Genomic DNA, 14,381 nt, shown 5'->3' with positions numbered 1-14,381 from the left:
GAGGAGGAGGAGGAGGAGGAGGAGGAGGAGGAGGAAGAGGGCTGTTTCTTGTATTTTTCCTCTTCTCCAGTCTTGTCATTCCTAGATTCCCTCCCCGTAGCTCACTCATGAGCCCAGGATCTCTAAGTCTACCCTGCATTTTATGATGAGCTTCTCTAGTTAGCTACATAGCTAGCTTTGGTTGGCTTCTGTTGCCTACAGCCAATGGAGAATTGAATAATTCACACTCACTTTTCTGAGCCTGTTCATTCAACTGAAAGTCAAGGTAACAGTGCTGAGACAGGATTACTGAAAGGACCAAATGGCTTGAAAATTAGTATAAAAATGAAAAACAAAATTGCTGTAGAAGACACATACCATGGATGAAGAAAATGGCCTAGAGGAAATTTTATTCTGAGCTTTCAAAATATTGATTTTAAAAATAAGAAAAACAATGGTACACACTAAAGAACATCTTCACAATGTATATGATATATAGTAAGAAATAATCTTTTGGAGGCTAGAGAGATGGCTCAGCAGTTAAGAGCACTGACTGCTCTTGCAGAAGACCTGGATTCAAATCCCAGCACCCACATGGCGGCTAATACCATCTGTAACTCTAGTTCCAGGAGATCCGATGTCCTCTTCTGTCCACTCTGGGCACTGCACGACACAGGTGCACCTACTGATGCAGGCATAACATTCATATATATAATAAATATATAAATAAATAAACATAAAATTTTTAAAGAAAAAAATCTTTCATATAAATATTCATAAATTAACCTCCTTGCTTCATTGCAAATGAAAAAAAAATGAGACAAGAAACTATGAAGAGATAAATTTCAAATAAATACAAAGCAATATGCTTACAAAACAGGAGATAGACTCATAAAACTCATTGAGAGTGACCTAAAAATCTGTAGTGCTGAATGGAGCGTGGTGGCTCACGCCTTTAATCCCAGCACTCCAGAGGCAAAGGCAGGAGAGGCTCTGTGAGGTTGAGGGCACCCTTGTCTATATAATGTGCTCCAGGCCATCTGGGGCTATAGGGAGACCCTGTCTCAAAACAAAACAAAACAAAACAAAACAAAATCTATAGAAAGAAGCACATTCAAAGGTAACTTCAGACAAACAGCTCTCTAGGCCTTTCTCTCTAGGGCAATCAATGTAACTGCATTTTGCAGTATCTGTTGTCAATACGAACTATTTCTTGAGAACATTGTATTTCAGGTGAATACCAAAGTGGCTCTACAGGCATCACTTCATGTGACAGATCTAAAATGAAAAGCCCAAAAGGTAAAGAACATGCCTTCCTTCCATCCAACAACCATTTAGTGGAAGGGTACAGTCCAAGTCTCTCTTACCTTAAATTCCCTCTTTCTTCCTCTCATTACTCACAATGTCTTAGAGTATTGGATACCAGTTTCTTCTTAAATGTCCTAGAGGAGGAAAAGAGAGATACTGACCAAATGGTACTAAGTTTCATGTCACTAGGAGGAAAAATTCCTGCTGACATATTGCATATTATGACGTTGTAGTTAACGATAGCATATTGTATTATTCAAAATAGTTGGCTGGATTTTAAATGCTCTCACAACAAAGTAATGAGATAATAAGTTACTTGGCTTTCTTTCATCATTCTACAGTGTACATATGTATTAAAATATCACACTGTACCTCTTAAATGTGTATGATTGTTAATTAAAAACAAAATAATAGTTTAAATTTTTTTTTATACAACTTGAAATAGTCAACATTTATTACATCACCGTGGCAATCTGTCAGAATTCCAGAGCAGTTTAGCTGAGCAGCTCTGGCTTGAGATTCTCCTGAGGCTAACAGCCAAGGTGTCAACCAGGTCTGATGCCATCTGAAGGTTTAACTGCAGCCGGAGGGTTTGCTTCCAGTGGACATGGCTGGTATCCTGATGCTGGTTGTAGGAAGAAACCCTCGGTGGTCCCACATAGGCTTCTGCATGGTTGCTTGAATACCTCCCACCCCAAGCATGGGAACTGATTTTTCCCCAGCAACCAGTCCAAGAGATTAAGGCCTTGTGGATGCTGGCCTTCTTAGCCTGACTTCAGAAGCCGCATTGAATCACTTCCCCCACATTTTGTTACTTAGAAGTCCGACCCACATTCAAAGGATGAAAATTAGACTTGACCTTATAAAGGGAGGAAAATTGCAAACCTACATGAAGGGGACCACACTTTGTAACATGAGCAAATTTTCTGCTCTGGTATGAGTTATGCAGCCTCTGCTTTAGAACCAGAAGCTTCTGGTACCTCTTGGGTTAAGATCACAATCCTCAGAATGGCCCCCAAGGCCACACATGCACCGTACCTTGCATGTTTCCCATTTGTAACCAAGTCTTCTCTCACTTGATGTCACACGCCTGGTCAAGTTTAATTTCTTCTAAAGTGCCGTGTTTTTTGTTCTCCCTACCTTCAGAGATGCTTCCTCAGCCCTCTGTGCCTCTCTCTGATCTCTCCTTGCCTTCATGTTGTTCATTCTTCAGATCCACATAAAAGTTACCTCTTCATCAACCTTCCCCTAATGTCTCAGTCCAGATCAGATTCTGTCAGAGCTTTAAACTTTGGATGCTTCTGTGACACCTTTTCATTGCGGCTGTGAATGGGTGTGATGGTTCAATTCATGTGTGTCTCTCACTGTTGTCAGTTTGTGTTGAGGCTGCACTTATTTTTATTCATTGTCGTGTCCCCAGCACTTTGCACAGCAGTACTGAGTACACGATGTGCATTCACAGAGTTAGAAATGTGTTAGATGAACAAATACCTAGCCCAGGATCTTCTCATAGCTGAAGATGTGCAGGCACAGGGGGATCCCTCTTTATATGTGTATTTCCAGGGTATTGAATGCATCAGATCAGGGTGCCTGGTGATTTCTAAGGTTCCTTTACTGCAATAGCATTTTTGAGATTCTGTGGTGCCGTGAAACTATGGTTACTACATCCTGGTAAGCACACACTGCCTCCATGGGTGATTCCCCTGTGGCCAACTCCTCTGGCTCTGAGGTCATACCTCTGAGGCAGCCTGCTTCAGCTCAGCTAGCCTTCTAATTTACATCCTGTACAGAGGAGGGCTGTGTTAGAACCTCTGGAACTACTGCCTGGAGCTGCAGAGGAGTCCTCGCTGACTCCTTTAAGAAGCCCTATAAAGTTAAGACTTTCTTTAAAAACAATCCCAGGGGCTTTTTGAAAACAATTCTAAAATCATACGTTCATATAACCCTTTTTGAAGGACCAATGATCCTTTAAAAACTTCAGAAACCACTAGTCAGCCTATCTCCCATAGTAAAAAAGGTCACTACATGGTGTGTGTAAAAACAGAGACACTTTTAGGTTTGCTGAAATCTACACCTGAAATCCTCTGCTCCTATCCAAGGAGGTTCAAAATGAATAGTATGATGTACAGTACTTGTTACCACAGAAGCCACATTCTTCCTACAGTGAACAGTTGTTCTAAATAACCACAGAATTGCAACCAGTTCCCATACAGAGATTAGCATAAGTCTTTCTTTCCTGTTACTTCTCTCAGGGGTTTCTTCATATTATATAGCATGCTGCGGATTTCTAAAAGAGCTAGCCGTGCACACACACACACACACACACACACACACACACAACATAGTATGTCTAGGAAAATGTTCACTTGGGTGGACTGCTTATCAGGGGGTCCTCAGCAAGTGAGGACGAGCATTCATTTATTAAGCTTCTTTTTGTTTTTAACCTTTTCTTTTTTAGATGTTTAGAAGTAGATAGAATACAGGATACCTCAGTGAGTCAGAAATGCATTCTCCAAAGACATTTTACAATTTGTAAGGAGTATGGAGGGTAGTAAACTCAATTCAGTCTCCTTGAATCCTTCAAGTCTGAGTAAGGAATTCCTTTTACGAAAAAGAGGAAACTGGGGCCCAAAGAGGTTAAGATCCCATGGCTCTGTCAGCCTCTGTGCACACACATTTTACTACTTCCCTAACGGAAGAAATCTAGCCATGCATAAATAGCTGTAATGCAGTGGAGACAGGGCTTAATGCTATAAGACAGATATCAGTGTAAGATGATATGGGAACACAGAGGAAAGAGATCCCTTCCAGCGAGGCAGGGGCAGGCAAGGTCCTGCAGCTATGGTAAGGTAGATTCTTTCTTCCTAAATCAGGCTCCCCTTTGTGCAAATGAGATATCTACAGGTTTATTCACAAACATTAAAGTCTAAGCCAACAGAGAAAGAGAAGCTCACCTACTAAATTTCACTCTGATTCAAAGCGCCATATGGAGGGAAGGTCTCAGTCAATCTTCTTCCTATGATATCTGATCCAGTGCCCAGCAAGCTTGTGTCTACACATCCTCAGTGACAGGAAATGTACTGCTTCATGGTCTAGGAAGTTCACACCATCACTGAAAGTTATTCTTTGTGTTGATCCACAGTCGGTATCCCTGTGGTTTCCACCTACTGGTTCTGTGCTCTGCAGTTTGAACATCGTCAGACTGGTTGGCTTCCAGAATCACAACAGCCCTAGCATGTGCAAAGACATACTGCACCTGCTCCTTGAATGCTTCTCTCTTCACCCACCTAAACACCTCCCATTCCCCCTCCAGGCATTAAAAAGGCAGTAGGACAAGGCTGAAGGTGCCCTGATTCTAGAAATAGACTAATGAGGTTTGAATCCTCGCTTCACCATTCATGACTTGAAAAATTTTAGGCAACTTAACTCACCTCATGGAGCAATGGTTTCTTGATTTACCTAATAATGATAACAGAGATAGATTGTAAGCATCTATGTAGAATTATTATCAGGATGTCTAAATATTGTAAGGGTCTAGAAGATGTTACAAATCTGAGATGGAAATCCTGGTGATGAAGGGCTTTTTTCTTCTCTAATACGCAAGGGAATGAACAGAGAGCTCATTTGGGAAGATCATGGGATGAATGAATTGTCTCAGAGGAATTTGGAATCTCCACTTAGAACAAAGATACTAGAACTTTAACATGTGCCAGAACTACCTGGGGAGCTTGTTAGAGCAGAGTGCTTGCTCATGCCTAGAGTTCAGGAGGCTGGAATGGAGCCTGAGCTTGTATCTACCAAGTCCCAGGAGAGGCCCACACTGCTGGGCCATACTTTGGGAAACATCATCCTGAGACTTAAGAAGTGGTTAGGTAACAACTCTCCCAGGCACTGTGCACCTGCATTGTATGCCATCCCAGTCAGTTATCCTGACAATTCTCCCACATATCCATGTAATTGGGTTCTATCTATCTGTTTGTTTATTTGCTTCTCTGAGGCAGGATCTTACTGTATAAACCAGACTGAACTTGAACTCACAATCTCCCAGACTTTATCTTCCAAGTGCTAAGATTACAGGCTCAGGACTACTTTAGACACAAAGACACTAACGCTAGATATTCATTAACTTGCTCTTTTCATAGTCAATAGAAGAACTAGGGATGGCATCCAACTCTGATGTCTCAAAGTCTTCACTCTTAATCTCCACTTGGAAAAGGAATAAACTGAGATACAGAGCCTCAGTTATTCATCTTACCTAGGTCATATATGTAATGGGTAGTTGAATTTGTTTTAAAATCCAGGTCCATCTGAGCTCAAAGTCCAAACACCTCACACCAGTTACTGTGAAGTGCTATGTGTTCAAAGCCACATGCATTCTAGCTTGGAGCCTGATCTTCCCTGCATCCATTCCTCTTTTCTGGACTTCTCTAGATAATGCCTCCTTTCTACAAGGATGGATACAGTTGGCTTCCTGAGGATCAAAACCACAGCAGGAGACCAAGGTAGATACGCAGGCATTTCCTCATTCCTTCTCAGCTGCTGTTTTTCCTTCGGAGCCTGGAAAGAAATGGGGCCTTTGCACAAGGTGAACTGCCTGTCAGCTGCATGGGCCTTGGCTTGGTAGTGTCCACTAAGGGTAGGAGGGCCACAGGAGAGTTCCTGGGCTGAGAAAAGGAAACTTGTCTCTCTGTGCTTTAGTTTGCTGCCTCCCTTCCAGAGCAGAGCCCAGTACAGCTGCTAGGCACTAATGTGATCAATTATTTCTGTCCTCAGTTACTAGGTAATAAATCCTGCCCCAGCACCAAATCCCCTTGTTTCTTGAGGGAGGAAGCTTGGTTTTAGGAACAACTGTACCTTCTTGCTATGAGGTTGTGTAAAGCTGTGGACTTGAAATTAGAATGTTACTGTGGGACCTCATTATGGCCCCATCAACAGGCACCTGTGTGTGACAGACACATGCCTGTTCTACTCCTCAGCTAGAACATAGTCGCAATTTCCTCTGCTCAGGCCAGCACAAGTATCACTACACTCAAGAAGAGATTAGGTTTCTGTGAGCAATCACTGAGGACACCTTGGTTTGCGCTCCTAAATGGGCAGTACAAGCTAGTCTAGCTCTTTCGATTCTCAGTCTTTGCACAAACCACACTACCTCCCTGTGCAGAATGTTCTGTCTTGGTCATTCACACACCTGGGATATCTGTATACTTCAGTCATACTTCAAACATCACCTCCTCAAGGGCCATGCACACATCTCACCTGTAATTCCTCTTTCCTCTCTGAAACATCATTCTGTTCCTGTCCTCTTTAGCCTAAACCAAAATCCACAACTTAGCTTGTGTATATCTTGAGGGTAAAATTGTCATGTGTTACAGGTAACTTCTGAAGAACCTTCTGAATAAGCGTTTGCCAGCTTGTTCTATCAACTGCACACCCTTGAGATTGTGAGGTTTGTCTTCAAAATCCACATCTTCGACTGCTTGTGCGGCAATTCAGATTTATAAAACTCAACAACCAAAGCAAAGTGCAGAAGTACATTGTTAAGGATGACTCTGAGCTAAAATGCTTCTATTCATTAGTCTAGCTTGATTGTTTTCATTGCCAGTTGTGCATATTATAAATTTGATCCTAGTTTTAAAGGCAGGGCAAACAAAATGGAAAAGGACAATCCCTTTTTTGAAGGAACCCAGTGTAAAGGGTGAGGAGCTCAAAGGATCAAAGAGTGACAGGCTAGGCTCGTAGGTTTGCTCATAAAAAAAATAAAGCTGCATAGAAGGTTGTCAGGTTAAAAAAAATCACAGGATAAAATATAACCTGGGTCTCAGGGTAGCATGCCAGCAACTCACGAACAGTCCATTCTTGGCTGAGTGTAGAGGAAATGAAAGTGAATGTCTCCACAGAGCATCAGGAGCCAGTTCCCAAACCCCTACTCACCACCATTTCTGTCCTAACTTTGTGGATGTATGGCTACTTAATTGTCCATCCATCTGTCTGCCTGTCAATCATCTGGAGTCCAGTTTCTAAGTCCATGGTACCAAGTATTATTCTAGCTGAGAATCAAGACTTGGTTTTCATTTGATGAATGAACTTTGAAAAAAAGGGCTGATTCTCAGGGCTTAGGGCCCAGGTGCAATGGGGTGGCAGGTGACAGAGGTAGATACCTGAAAAGTTGGAGATAGGAATGATGAAAGGGGACAAAAGAAGGGGGTGTGCACTGTGGCATTTCACAGTGCTTTGGTCCAGAAGTTTGGACAAAGCATTATTGAAATGCATGAAGAAATATACTAGCCTTACATGTCATAATCAACCACTAAAATCTGACGGATAACTAATACTCAGCAAAGGAATGTTAGAGCTAATGTTTTATAAGTTCCTCAAATTTTATAAATCCTAGGTTCCACTGTCAACTTCAGTCTAGTGTCTTTATTGATAAATGAAGAAAGAGGATATTTTGGTGAAGAAGGTTGAAAATTCAATTTTGGGAATCAAATAAATTCAATTCTTGAAGGGACTTTTGCTACTTTCTTTGGGATAGGACTTTAGACAACCTGACTTCTCTGAACTTCAGGCATCCATTTTTCATAAAAACAGACCAAAACTTCAAGTTTTACTATGGCCATTAGCTTCTGCTTCTATTATCTTACATTTGCCTATGAAACCACCTCAAAATTAAAAACAACAGCAGCATTTGCCTCTTAGAGTTCAGTGTTTCTGGGCACAGCTGGGCATGCTTACTGAGTCTCTTGTATGGCTGTAGCACCATCAGTTGGACTGGAATCATCTGAAGTCTTAATTGGACTAATCTTCCAAGATAGCTTCTACAATTGGCTGGGAACTTACCTAGTGCTGTCAGAGCACATACACATGGGCTTCCCATGTGATATGAACATACTACAGCTCAGGCCTGAAATCCAAGATGAAGTGCCCCAATGGTACATGGGAAAGGATATGGGACCCCTCCCCCACAGATACCAAAATCTGCAAATAATCAAATCTTTCTATAAAATGCATAGCATTTTCATATAATTTACACATGCCCTCCTGCAAACCTAAGAGCACCTATAGATTACTTATAATGCCTAAAAGAAATAAGTTCTATGTACACAGTTGTTATATGTATTATTATGAAAAATAGCAAGATAAGTCTGTACTTGTGTTGAACATATGCAATTAAAAAAAAAAACTTTTATCTATGGTTGATTGAATCTTTGGATGTAGAGCCAGAAAATAAAAGGCTGGCCTCCAACAAACACCACAAAGCTTCTGTGCTACTGCCTTGGTGGTTCTAGATCATCACTTCTGCCATGTTCCACTGGTCAAGTAAGTCATAGAAACCACCCAGATACAAGGGGAAGATTCATGAACTTCATTTACCTAGTAGGGTGAGGAACAGTATGCATGTTCAAGGAGTGAAGGGGCTGTGGCCAGACACCTTTGGAGACCATCAACCGCAAAGTGCATGGTGTATCAGACACACAATGAATATCTGTTTGTTTCTCCCATTCTCACACTAACTCATTAACTTTAAAACCTCATTTAACTTATAATTTTAGAGAACCAAAGCTCAGTGAAATAGGGGTTCAACAAAGCTTAGGACAGTCCTCTCTTATCCTAGATGGGAACACTGGAGCCTGAGGGAGGGGAATACTGAACCTCTGTCAGCTGACTGCATCCTGAGGGTATCAGTGTAATAGATGCTTAGTGTGCTCATGAAGCAAGTTGTTCTGTGCATTGCTTTGCCCTCAGAGTGTCCACAAATGCAAGGAAAAGGCTAAGTGGGGTGGTTCAAAATCCCCAGGTTTAGAAGGAATATTTCTGCCAGAGTCCCAGCTATTCTACTTATTTTATGATTTTAGGCAAGTTGCTTAATCTTTCTGACCTTCATTCAATTCCCTCAATTCTAAAGAAGGTGAATAAAACATGGGTTGCCAGAATGTTGTGTGGAAGTCATTAAAGTCATGTAGCAGACCAAATGAGGAGTACAGATGAGTTTCTTGTGTTCATTTTTATTTCTTGTTAAGATTCATCAAATCTCTGTGAGGTAGACACTGGAATCTATCTCATCACAGTCTGGGGAACTGCGTCTCAAAAAGAGTAAGCGGTATGCTTAGTACCACACAGCATCTGGCAGCCCTGAGGCTTGAAAATTGACTTTGTTTCTACCAGGAAAATGCCTTTCCACCCATGACCCATCCTCCCTGTCCACACCCATCCTTTGAGGTCTGCTTTGAAATACAGGGCAGAGGACCTGGGCAGCAACAAGTTGCTAAACAAATGGCTATTGGGAGTTTTTTTTTCCATGTGTGGGAGGCAAATCTTCAAATTCAGCCTGCCCAGTGATCTAGCACTCTGTTGAGCACTTGGAGTTTTCAAAGTTTGCATATTTCATTGTACTTAAGAGAGAAAGGCAATGCTGGTGCCATTATGAAGATGAGCAAAGGTCGTGAGCCTATACAATCCTTTACCTCATCATTCTGGTATCACCACCTTTTATAAAGTCACCTGTGAATCCTGTCAAAAAACTGTGACATCCCTAAAACAACCTAACAGTGGGTAATCAGAACATTAGTAAGGTAAAACCACAGGGGAAGAGAAGAAAACCAGTTCTTCAACTAACAGATTCTGGTCAGTCCCAAAGAAGCCTCCTCTTCTCTTTCCATCAGACAGAGGACATTCCATCTTCCATCGCTATCTCCCACCCACCAGCTCCCTCCTTTCAGGTGTTGTATTTGTTCTCCATCAGACTCTGACTTCAGTGATAGCCAGCCAGTCTTTGGAAGGAGGGTACCCTCATTGTCAAGTGGCACAGGTTTAGAAAGGTTTTTTGGGTAAGTGTGCTGTAGATCTCAAGAGGGAGTGACTTGAGAAGAAAAGTGTCTCTGTCGTTAATTGTTTTGGGGTTGCTCTCTTCTCAAATTACCCTACCCTAACAACCAAGAAAACACACCTGGGACTCTTCTGTCTTGTTACGGTTTGAATGTGAAATCTCCCACTCTCTGGGCTCCTGTGTTTGAATACTTGGTCCTCAGTTGGTGGTTGTTTTTTTTGTTTTTTTTTTTTTTTTTTGAGAAGTTATGAAACCCTTGCAACTGTGGCCCTGTGGCCCAGCTAAAAGAAATAGGTCACTGGGATGGGTCTTGAAGGTGATCTTGACTTCTGGTTCTGGCTCTGAGCACTGCATCCTATTCAGCATGATGGAAACCAGCCCCACCTCAGTTTTTGCCTCAAGGATGGAGCTGCTCCAGATGTCATGATGAACTGCACTTTTTGTTTGGGCTTACAGTTCAAAGTACAGTTTCTTCCAGCAGGATTTTTGTCACAACTGTGAAGAAAGTAACTTGTATACATCTTTCCTCCCCTTTCCTCAAAGTGAGATCAGTATTTTCAATATGTTCAAATTCCAAAAGGTAAAAAGGGAGAATGATCTCAGGAACTCCCTGGAAGAACACAACTCTTCATAGTGTAATACCAGGCAGTCAGAAGCTCAGAATTAAGGACAGGCTCAACCCCTTTACAAACTGCCTCCTTGGACAAATGTCTGTCTGACTTTACTCTCCTGTAAAACGAGGTGCTCCCTAGAAGAAAGGATTCCGTGAATTGGTTCTAGTAGACGTATTTCATAAAATGCTTTCCATGCAAAAAGGAAGGCTTGTAGAAGCCTTGGTAAGCCGGCCTCCTTCAGTGTTGGGAGTTCTTTCTCTTCTTGCTGCTACCTTATGTCCATGGAAGAAGGAGATGAGGCCCAAAGATAACAGCATTAGTATACAGCGAGTGGCCAGTCCTGAGCAGCTTTTTCTTCTGTTTTAAAGTCTAGGTTTCACTAAGGCAACTTTCTGGGGAAAACGCTGCCTGGCATCTCAGAAGACTGACCCTGTTAGGAAGTGACCTTGGGGGAGTCACTGCTCTCTGTCTTTAAGCCTCTCTTTTCTAACAAGAGGTCTGGACTAGAGTCCCTAAAGAAGAGTGATGTGTAAGAGAACACCCTCTGAGCAAGCACACCTGGCTTCAACCCTCTGTTCCCAAGGCTTAAGACATTGACCTCTTCTGAGTCTCAGTTCCTTTTCTATGAAGCAGGGTAAAAAAAAGCACCTATCTAAAATTAAGTGAAACAAGTTATATAAAGGGCTTAATATCATTCTTGTCTTACAGCATTTATTTGTATGTGTGTGGTGTATGTGTGTTTCTGTGTGTGCAGATGAACGTGCAATGTATGTGTAGCTGTGTGAAGTTCGGAGGGCAACCATCTACTTTTTTTTAAAGAAGAGGGTCTCTCATTGGTCTGGAACTTTCCAAGTAGGCTCGGCTAGTCAGCAAGCTCTAGGAATCTCCCTATCTCTACCGCTCCAAGCACTGGGATTTCAAGAATGAACCGCTAGGCCAGGCTTTTCTTGCTTGGGTTCTGGGGATCAAACTCAGGAAACTTAGCTATCTCCCCAGTTCTATAATAAATATTTAATTTTATGAAGTTATTATATTACTAAGGCTATCCTTATTATTGTTGTTATTCTAAAACTGTTTGGCTTTCAAAAAGTAAAGTTCTACCCCTGTGCTCTTTGTGCTTTATAAGTTAAGATTGGTAACAACAGAGAGTATTTGGGATGAAGTCTCTCCATGAATCACACATACTCCCTAAGAAAGAGTGCCAATCCTATCTACCTTGAAATTTGCAATAGGCACCCCTGACCTCTGCATCCTTTGTCAGGAGTCTGCTGGTTTTCTCCTTGCCTTGCCCTCCTGGCCCAGGTCTGGGAGCTGCAGCTGCTCTAGTCTGGCTTTAGACTGGTCAGGCAGCCAGGAGGGAAAGGAAACCAGAATAAACATGTTTTGCAAGAGCAGGGCTGGTCCAACTGAAAGCAATTCTAAATAAGGACAATACAGTCTTAGGAGCCAGCAAGTTGGCCTGTCAGCAGCTTCCTCCACAGGCAGGCTTGCCCTGTTTTCCACAGTCAGACTGATAAGCTCAGACTGCCTGAGCCAGGCTGGCAGGAAGCTCATGACAAGTCCACGTGCAGCATTTAAACCCATCTGAAGCCAGAGGATAGGAGTCCCAGAGCAGATAATCCAGCCAGGCTCCAGTCCCAGCTTCTGTGACCTAAGGCATCAGATTACCTACGTATCAGAAAGAAGAAAAAAGTGAACAAAATGTTACTGGGTTCCCATAAAAACTGATAATAATCTGGAGATGTTATTAATAATGAGATGATCTACAAAATTTGACTTAGAACTGGACTTTAGTCTCAGCCTATCTGTTGGCTGTGTGGCCTTGGGCAAGTCAACTTACTTTTCTGACACTCAGTTTCCTACTTTGTATGTTTCATACATGCCCTGGGTTCTAATGACCCCAGGGGTCACCAAAGCAACAGAGTACAGAGATTGGCCTGTCAGCTTTCTGAGGCTGCCATAACCAGTACCCAAAAGCACGATGATTTAATACAAAAGAATTTCATTTGCTCCCACCTCCAGAGAGGGCTATCAGTTGTACCTGTTGGGCTTCCCCAGGGGCTATAGGGGAGAACCTATTCCTTGTCTGTTCTATCCATGGCAGCTACCAGCATTCCTGTGCTACAGGGCAGCACTCCAACCTTGCTGCTTTCTCTTCAGGGTGCAAGCCAGACTCTTCATCCCTCTCAGGACATCTGTGAAGTAATTCAGAATAATCTCCCAATCAAGAGTCTGTCACTTCTAGAGACTCTGCTTTGCAGAGAGTAACATTTACAGGCTCTGGAGATTAGGATCTAATGTCTTGAAGTTCCACTACTCAGCCTACTATAAACTTCTCTAACTATTAAAGATGTGGAGAGCCTCAAAAGGATCTCATCATTTGAAAATATCCTGCAATTAAAGTAGAGAATTTGGGACTGCTGAGGCATGTCACAATGAGCACTAGAGCTCTTCGTATTATCCTGTTGTTGTAGGACCTTGTCTTAGGATATCTTTACTCAGGTAAGCCAACAGAAACGTTCAGCTTTGTAAATGGACAAATGGCTACCTGGAAATATTAGAATAAAACTGAATTTCATTTCAAGGGTAGTTCAGTGGCTGTATATATAGAGTGAGTGAAACTTTAAGAAATCTGAGACTCTGGGCAAGTTACCCAGTCTCTCTGACAGACTTCAGTGTTCTCACAGATAAAAAAATAATAATTACGTGATCTACCACTTAGGAAGTTGGAAGGAATAATGATCTATGTAAAGGAATTTTTACAATGCCTAACAAGGTATAAACACTTGTGTAAATGTACATATTAGCTGTTGTTAACTTTAAAGGGTTTTCAAGTTGTTTAATATATCATTTGTATATACCAAGAATCAGACTAACTTGCTGGGAGGAAGGGAAGGATTACACAAACTTCTGAGGGCTTTATGGGTCCAAGTCAGTATGTGGCATGCCTCAAAGCCATACCTATGCCACAATGACCAGATGGACTTGGGACAAGATTGGCAATTGATAAAATAATATCTTCATCAGAGACACCAAAATCTATATACTAAAACCCAAGGGGTCAGAGGGACTTGGAAATGTCAGGAAGCCAAATGAGAAAGAGCAGTGAGAAGGAGAGCTGCTTGGCTAACTCTTATGCTCTTGAGTTAAAATCAGGATGCTTTTGAAGGACTTGCTTAAAGGATTCTATGGTCTACTAACAAAACAGATAGGTACACAATGACTTTTTTTAAATGAAATTAAACTTTTTTATTATTATTTTTTACAGAGAAATTCATTTTTAATACAATTGACATTAAGATGCATATGTGTTTCTAATCTCTGTATATCTGATTACTAGTCACAGTCAGTTACTTTCTGAGCTCCTTGGCGTCTGAGCATGGATATAAAGTCATCAGGTAGATTTCAATGGGAATGTTTTTCACATCTACTAACTATTAAGGAGGAAATTTTTATGTTTTGAAGAATTATTTTTTTCTTTTCTTTTTATTTATTTATACACCCACTTCCCAGATTCTAGCACCCTCCCATAGCCTCCCTCCCCCCACTAGAGCCCTTAAACTCTGATATCCCTTCTAGTGTCTGCTGTGTTGTCAGCAACCCCAGCCATTCCCCACTACTTGCCCTTCTGGTGGATCTAGTCAGCCTATCTAGAG

Source organism: Nannospalax galili, unplaced genomic scaffold (genome assembly GCF_000622305.1).
Source record: "Nannospalax galili isolate Female #2095 unplaced genomic scaffold, S.galili_v1.0 scaffold718, whole genome shotgun sequence".
In the NCBI taxonomy this organism is placed as follows: domain Eukaryota; kingdom Metazoa; phylum Chordata; class Mammalia; order Rodentia; family Spalacidae; genus Nannospalax; species Nannospalax galili.
Note: the sequence above shows the minus strand (reverse complement) of the source record.